At 30.6% G+C, this 8,179-nt stretch overlaps 1 long non-coding RNA gene across 3 annotated transcripts; it reads left to right on the top strand.

Moving 5' to 3' along the window:
- The first annotated feature begins 3,482 nt into the window (after positions 1 to 3,482).
- LOC126891777 (uncharacterized) lies at positions 3,483 to 6,349 on the top strand. 3 transcript variants are annotated; one of them, XR_007700561.1, is made up of 4 exons: positions 3,489 to 3,743; positions 3,938 to 4,233; positions 4,862 to 5,808; positions 5,885 to 6,349. It is a non-coding gene; the product is annotated as an uncharacterized LOC126891777 (long non-coding RNA). The 3 variants fall into 3 exon arrangements; XR_007700560.1 differs by lacking the exon at positions 5,885 to 6,349 and having other exon boundaries at positions 3,483 to 3,747; positions 4,862 to 5,872; XR_007700559.1 differs by lacking the exon at positions 5,885 to 6,349 and having other exon boundaries at positions 3,486 to 3,743; positions 4,862 to 5,872.
- The last annotated feature ends 1,830 nt before the right edge of the window (positions 6,350 to 8,179 follow it).

The raw sequence follows: 8,179 nt of genomic DNA, 5'->3' as shown, positions 1-8,179 counted from the left end.
TAGATAGGATGATTGTTTAGATAAATATTACCTTATAATCTTTTACAAACTTCCAAAAATATATAGGTCCGAAATGTTGATGACACACGTGTCTATTGGAATAAACTGTTTCAGGATCTATTATATTGTTTTTTTAATGTGGAGAAACACAACACAGGATGATCAATGTAAACTAAAAATTCTACTCATAAAAATGGAGAGGAGGTTAATACACTTATTAAAATTGTGATTAAATCTAATTAAAAACGTAACACCACTATAATAAAATAATTAAGCCACAAACTGTAAAATAAAAAGTAAATAACAAATTAATTTAATTGTCAACTGTCAGTTGTTAAATATGACAAGAGAATTGACTGACAGCGGCATCTCTGGGTTGGAATGGTAACTAATTTGCTGTCTTGACCTTGACAATTTACGTGAAACGTCTATGAGTATGTATGGTTTGTGGTCTTGACCACAAACATACATACTCATAGACGTTTCACGACCATGTTAATCTTTCGGATCGAATTAACGCCATCTCTTGATTGGAATGGGAACTAAATTAACAAATTTTAGTTACGTGGGAATTTCAAATTATAAATTTTGCGGGATTTTTGATGAAATTTCGCAGGAAATTAAAACAACAGAAAGACAATTCAATGTTTTATTCAATGTTTTACTGAAAACTTCAAATGTTCCAATTTGTTTTCAAAATGCTATAAACACTAGTGCCATGTGTCACGTGAAAGCACTGATATTTTTATGTAATATTGAGTTGAATGAAAATTTTTGAAAGAATCTTGTAGGATGATTGTTTAGATGAATACCTTATAATCTTTTACAAACTTCCAAAAATATATAGGCCCGAAATTTTGATGACACACTTGTCTATTGGAATAAACTGTTTCAGGATCTATTATATTGTTTTTTAAATGTGGAGAAACACAACACGGGATGATCAATGTAAACTAAAAATTCTACTCACAAAAACGGAGAGGAGGTAATACAATTAATTAAAATTGTGATTAAATCTAATTAAAAACGTAACACCACCATAAAACACCACGTAACACCATAAAATATTTAAGCCACAAACTGTAAAATAAAAAGTAAATAACAAATTAATTTAATTGTCAACTGTCAGTTGTTAAATATGACATATTTATTTGTGGTCTAGACAGACGTTTCACGTAAATTGTCAAGGTCAAGACCACAAACCATACATACTCATAGACGTTTCACGTAAATTGTCAAGGTCAAGACAGCAAATTAGTTACCATTCCAATCCAGAGATGTCGCTGTCAGTCAATTCTCTTGTCATATTTAACAACTGACAGTTGACAATTAAATTAATTTGTTTACTTTTTATTTTACAGTTTGTGGCTTAATTATTTGATTATAGTGGTGTTACGTTTTTAATTAGATTTAATCACAATTTTAATAAGTGTATTAACCTCCTCTCCATTTTTATGAGTAGAATTTTTAGTTTACATTGATCATCCCGTGTTGTGTTTCTCCACATTAAAAAAACAATATAATAGATCCTGAAACAGTTTATTCCAATAGACAAGTGTGTCATCAACATTACGGACCTACATATTTTTGGAAGTTTGTAAAAGATTATAAGGTAATATTTATCTAAACAATCATCCTATGTATTTCTTTCAAAAATTTTCATTCAACTCGATAGACATCAGTGCTTTCACGTGACACATAGCAGTAGTGTTTAGCATTTTGAAAACAAATTGTAATATTTGAAGTTTTCAGTAAAATATGGAATAAAACATTGAACTGTCTTTCTGTTGTTTTAATTTCCTGCGAAATTTCATCAAAATTCCCGCAAAATTTATAATTTGAAATTCTCACGTAACTAAAATTTATCAATTTAGTTCCCATTCCAATCAAGAGATGGCGCTAACTCGATCCGAAAGATTAACATGGTCGTGAAACGTCTATAAGTATGTATGGTTTGTGGTCAAGACAGCAAATTAGCTACCATTCCAATCCAGAGATGTCGCTATCAGTCAATTCTCTTGTCATATTTTTAACAACTGACAGTTGACAATTAAATTAATTTGTTATTTACTTTTTATTTTACAGTTTGTGGCGGCTTAATTATTTTATTATAGTGGTGTTACGTTTTTAATTAGATTTAATCACAATTTTAATCAAGTGTATTAACCTCCTCTCCATTTTTATGAGTAGAATTTTTAGTTTACATTGATCATCCCGTGTTGTGTTTCTCCACATTAAAAAAAAACAATATAATAGATCCAGAAACAGTTTATTCCAATAGACAAGTGTGTCATCAACATTTCGGACTTATGTATTTTTGGAAGTTTGTAAAAGATTATAAGGTAATATTTATCTAAACAATCATCCTACAAGATTCTTTCAAAAATTTTCATTCAACTCGATACACATCAGTGCTTTCACGTGACACATAGTAGTAGTGTTTAGCATTTTGAAAACAAATTGGAATATTTGAAGTTTTCAGTAAAATATGGAATAAAACATTGAATTGTCTTTCTGTTGTTTAAATTTCCTGGGAAATTTCATCAAAAATCCCGCAAAATTTATAATTTGAAATTCTCACCTAACTAAAATTTTTCAATTTAGTTCCCATTCCAATCAAGAGATGGCGTTAATTCGATCCGAAAGATTAACATGGTCGTGAAACGTCTATGGGTATCTATGGTTTGTGGTGTAAAGTGTACGGTAAATTGAAGCTGTAATTACAAAGAAATATATGACTTTGTACTCACTTTATAACGCTTAAAAAATTACGGGATCTGGATTTCAATGCATATTTTTTATAATTCTCGTATCAAAGTTACACGTGAAGTTAGTCGTATTGATGACAGTTGGGGAAACGTCCGCGACCCGCGTTTGCGATGCGCGTTGCGCTACACCGGTTGGGGTTTGGAGCATTGGAGATTGGAGCATAGATAAATAGTATTATACTACATTCGCTCTCGCGAGATTTTTTTTGAGACATTCGGAATAGGAAACGTACAACACAAAAATTCCTACCTCACACTATTAACTGCTAAAATCAACTCAAATCAACTTAATCTTTCATTAAAAAAGAAGAATTATTAGAAATAGTGGGAGTGTCTACTAATCTCATAAAATTTTGTGAAGTTTATTTCTACAAAATATTTTTATTTTGTACAATAAATAATTTTCTCATTTGCTATCAATACATTATAATGGTTTAAATAAATAAATATTGATTGGCGTAAGGTTTATGTTATTTTTATGTCTGTTTACTATTAATAATATTGGATATGAGCAGGTGCGTTGGTTTTGTAGTAATTTCCAGTCACTTCTGACAACTGAATTTTTCAAAAAAGAAATTACTAACGTCAGTGTCAAACAAAATCTCGCGAGAGCGAATGTAGTATACCGGAGTTGCATTGGAGTTTAAGGCATAGATATAACAGAATAGATTAGGCCAGTTCGAAAAATAGCGTAACGCGGAAGGGAGAGATTAAATGTCCAGCAAACGACGGCAATGTTGCCAGATTCCTTTTAGCGGGAATTTTAAAATTTTATAAGAGTTTGGTTTTAAATTTGACAGTTCTGTTTTCTCAAGTCAAAAATCTTAACCTTACTTTTACAAGTGATTAGGATTATTATTATTATTTTATTTACATGTAAATTGAAACAATAAATATTGTGGCTGTGTCATAATTTCAAACTCATTATGTTGCAGTCTTTTCCAGTTGATAAAATTGCAATTCAAAAACTTTTAGGTAGGTACGTGTAACTTCCACATTATTATTTATTTTTTAAGTATTAAGGTTGATGTTGATATCCAAAATTTAGATTTCAAAAGTTTTATGTAGGTAGATACTAATAGAGTAATACTAGATAATAGATTAGATACAAAGTAAGCTGTAAGTAGTATAACTGCCCATGTAATCACCTGTTATGTTGTTTTTTTTAGATTTGCACTGTATGGATGGCACAGGAAGAGAAACAAGAGTACAAGAACATGAAACATCCTATTATAAATGTATATGTATGTGATCCTCAAAAAATTATTTTACAAAACAAGATAGAGAAAGAGCTTTAAAATCCCAAGGATCCTGCAAAATGTTTATTTGGTGTACTAGTCGAATAATAGTATCTAAAAATATTGAAACTATTTTATGGGCATGAGGATGATATAGAGCACTTACATAAATACCAAAATCAGATAAATATCTCTTCAAAGTTTATTTTGAGACTTTCTTCAAAAATGTAAGTAAAATATTTGCATATCGACGGCGGAAAGGCAGCACTTCGTAACTGAAAAATTTTTATAACATGAGTTACTTCACTTTTCACTTTAGAATAAGTGTATCAGCAGCTATTAAACAGCGATTACAGCTGGGAAAGTTTCCGGAAGGCTTCCAAAAGGCTTTCCCAGCTCTAAAAGCTGTTTAATAGGTGCTGATACACTTATTCTAAAGCGAAAACCGAAGTAACTCATTTTATACAAATTTTTCAGTTATAGTCGGTTCGCTAAACTCAGACCCAACTGGCTAGATATTTTAGTCGATAATTTTTTTGTTCTTTGCCAATTTTGCAGAACTTTGCAAAATTACTAACTATTTAGTGATTATTAACTATTTAGTAATTATTTTTTGGCAATCTTACTACAATTGGCAAAATTACCGATTAAAATATCTAGAAAGTTGCGTCTGAGTTTAGCGAACAGACTATATTATGAGGTTCTGCCTTTCCGCCATCGATATACACAATATAATTTAAAACAAGAATGTTACCACTAAACCACTTTTTAAATATTACTCATGAATATTTACTAGAGTTTACAATTTCAAACTAGTGTGTTTGATTATCCTATACCTATATTTTACTTTTTTAGTAAACTTCAGACTGTACAGGATAGCATAATAGCATAGGAGGCGAATTAAAAAGAATTGATTTACTTACAAGAAAAGATATCACAAACATTAAACTCTCTTATGGCATTGATTTGAAAGATGGGTATATGTACAATGATGATGCAACCAGTGTTTATTTTTGGGTTGAATGCTTACAGACTCATGTCCAATATTATTTTACAAACAACAGGGCATACTAATGGATATTCATTATGAATTTAACATTTATGATTTTTGTCTTATGTTCCTTAATACTGTGCCAAAAGTTTGGTAAATCCTTTATCGCAATCGATGGAACTCATGGGCTCAATTCCTATGACTTTGAACTTATGACAGTATTAGTAAAAGATGAATTTGGGAATGGATTTTGTACTGCTTTCTTATTTTCAAATAGAAAAGATACCTACTTTAATTTACCAATTTTTTTAAATACATGTCTGTGTTGGTATTATATGTATAGTCAAATGTTTTCATATCAGGCATAAGCGACACCTTTTACAATGCCTCGTCAAATGTAATGGGTATTGCTCCTAATAGACTGTTAAGTGCCTGGCACATAAATAGGGCATGCTAAGTAAATCTTAATAAAATATCTGATTCTGAAAAAAATCCTATTATGTATACAAGATGTATTAGTGATGGTTTAGAGAGTATTAATAGCTTTTTGGGTAGACTTCTAAGTGATGCAGATACATACAATTTTAGTAAGTATTTCCAGTAGAACTACTGCAATAACATCCAACAATGGGCCTATTGTTATAGGAAGGGGTTGTGGAATTAATACCAATATGACCATTCAAAATTTTCATAAAATTTTGGATAAAAGGGTATCCATTAGTTGTTATCAGTTAAGTTTAAAACTTGGCACTCATGGAGAGCTATACCATAATATATAATAGGTATATCTCATAATATTACATCTCATATTGTTCACTACAGTACCTAGTAATGAGTGAGCCTGCATACACAGAACCATAATAATATATTATAGTTCGTGTATGCAGGCTCACTCATTACAATAGTGAGCAATATGAGATGTAACATATTATAGTATAAGTCTCTGTGCATGACCAGATTAACATGTTTGGTGCCCATCTCGAACAAACTCCACTTGGCTGGTACCACATACTTAAATCATTTATTTAGTTACACAGTACTACTCACATAACTTATGTGTCGTCAGTACCTTCCGTAAAACCTTCGTGATGCTACCCATACGTCATGGCCACTGAATGTGTTAAAGCTTGTTAATGTAGGAGAGTTATACTAAAATATATATCTTATATTATATTGCCTTCAATAGAAAAAATATCTTATTTAAATTGTATCCATGTAAGTTTTGATTTAATGAAATAAACCTTTTAATCAAAAAAGTGTTGTTTACTTGTGTACACCTAGCAATATCCTGATCATAGATAAATAATATAGTATTACCGGATCCTGATATGCAGACGCCAATAGGGCTTTTCATCGATTGTCATTTGTTTCGAGCTTCTGTCATGAGTCACATAATATTAATGTATCTACGTCATACGTCTTTGGTTTGTATCATTGGTATATACCAATAACGTACGACGTAGATATATTAATATTATGTGACACATGACAGAAGCTCGAAACAAATGACTGAATGAAATACCCTATTGAATAGGGCTTTTCATCGATTGTCATTTGTTTCGAGCTTCAGTCAAGTGTCACATAATATTAATATATCTACATCATATGTCTTTGGTTTGTATCATTGGCAATATCAATAACATATGACATAGATATATTAATATTAGACAACACATGACAGAAGCTCGAAACAAATGACTGAGTGAAAAGCCCTATATCATGTAAATACAAGTCATAAAGATGTCTTTCTACGGTTAAAATTTCACAGCCTAAAGACATCATTTATGTAACTTCTTAAGCCGTCACAAAATGACTGCAATAAGAAAATAGAATTTATTAACTCGCCTCGCCCCCAGGCAAAGTAAAGGTGCTAGGTCACTAAGAATGTTTTTTTCAATTTTTTTTATTTTGCGGCTTTAGCGCTTAGCTATTTAGCCAGATACATGATGAGAATTAATACTATTATAATACATATTAAAACTAATTCAAATTACTAGTAATTTTATTAATATTCTGAATAATTATGTAACCACTTAATACTAAAATAAAAAAGTGTCCATATATACTATCCCAACACATTTTCACCTTTGAAATCGTAAATTTCCATTCCCATTAAAAAATAATTTGTACTGTATATTTCTTTTGAGCTTCATTTTTTTTTTCAAAACACTGCAACATGAGTTTTAAATTATGACACAGTACAATACTTGTTTCAATATTTACATGTAAATAAAATAATCCTAATTACTTGTAAAAGTAAGGTTATATTAAAATTTAAGAATACAGAACTCTCTTTTAAAATCAAAGTGGCATTAGACTAATTTTAAAATTCCCGCTAAAAGGAAAAAGGTAAATCTGGCAACAGTGCCGTCGTTTGCTGGGAGAGATTAAATATCCAGCACGCAACCGCGCTGTTGCCAGATTTACATATTTTCTATTAGCGGGAATTTTAAAATCTCGAATGCGAGTTGGTTTAAAATTTGACAGTTGTGTTTTCTCGAATCGGAATCTTAACCTTACTTTTGTGATTATTTATTTACAAATATGTAAATAAATTCAAACAAGTATTGTATGTACCTACTGTGTTATAATTTAAAACTCTTAATTATGTTAGTCTTTAAAAAAAATGAAGCTCACAAAAATACACTTGTTTACAGTGCAAATGATTTTTTAATGGAAATAGGGATTTAGGATTTCATTTGCAGGAAAAACATGGGCAACCTACCCAGTTGGTAAAATTGCAATTCAAAAACTCTTTAGGTAAGTATGGGTAACTTTCGCATTATTATTTATTTTTTAAGTATTAAGGTTGATGTTGATATCAAAAAGTTAGATTTCAAAGGTAGTTTTATGTAGGTAGATACTAGATAGAGGCCATTCCACGAACATACATCTGTTCCAGACCATCGCGACAACGAATATTTTAGTGTGCAACATAAGAAGTACTAAACTAAATGCAAATTCCATTCTTGTTTATTGGAATAATTTTTAGAGCCATTTACTTTCATACTTCTTATGTTGCACATTAAAATATTCGTTGTTGCGATGGTCTGGAACAGACATATATTTGTGGAATGGCCCATACAAGTAAGCTATGAGTAGTATAACTTCCCATGTAGTCACCTGTTATGTTTTTGTAGATTTTACTGTCTGGATGGCACAGGAAGAGACACAAAATAATA

Source organism: Diabrotica virgifera, chromosome 9, assembly GCF_917563875.1.
Source record: "Diabrotica virgifera virgifera chromosome 9, PGI_DIABVI_V3a".
Classification (NCBI taxonomy): Eukaryota; Metazoa; Arthropoda; class Insecta; order Coleoptera; family Chrysomelidae; genus Diabrotica; species Diabrotica virgifera.
Note: the sequence above shows the minus strand (reverse complement) of the source record. Positions and strands in the feature narration are given on the sequence as shown.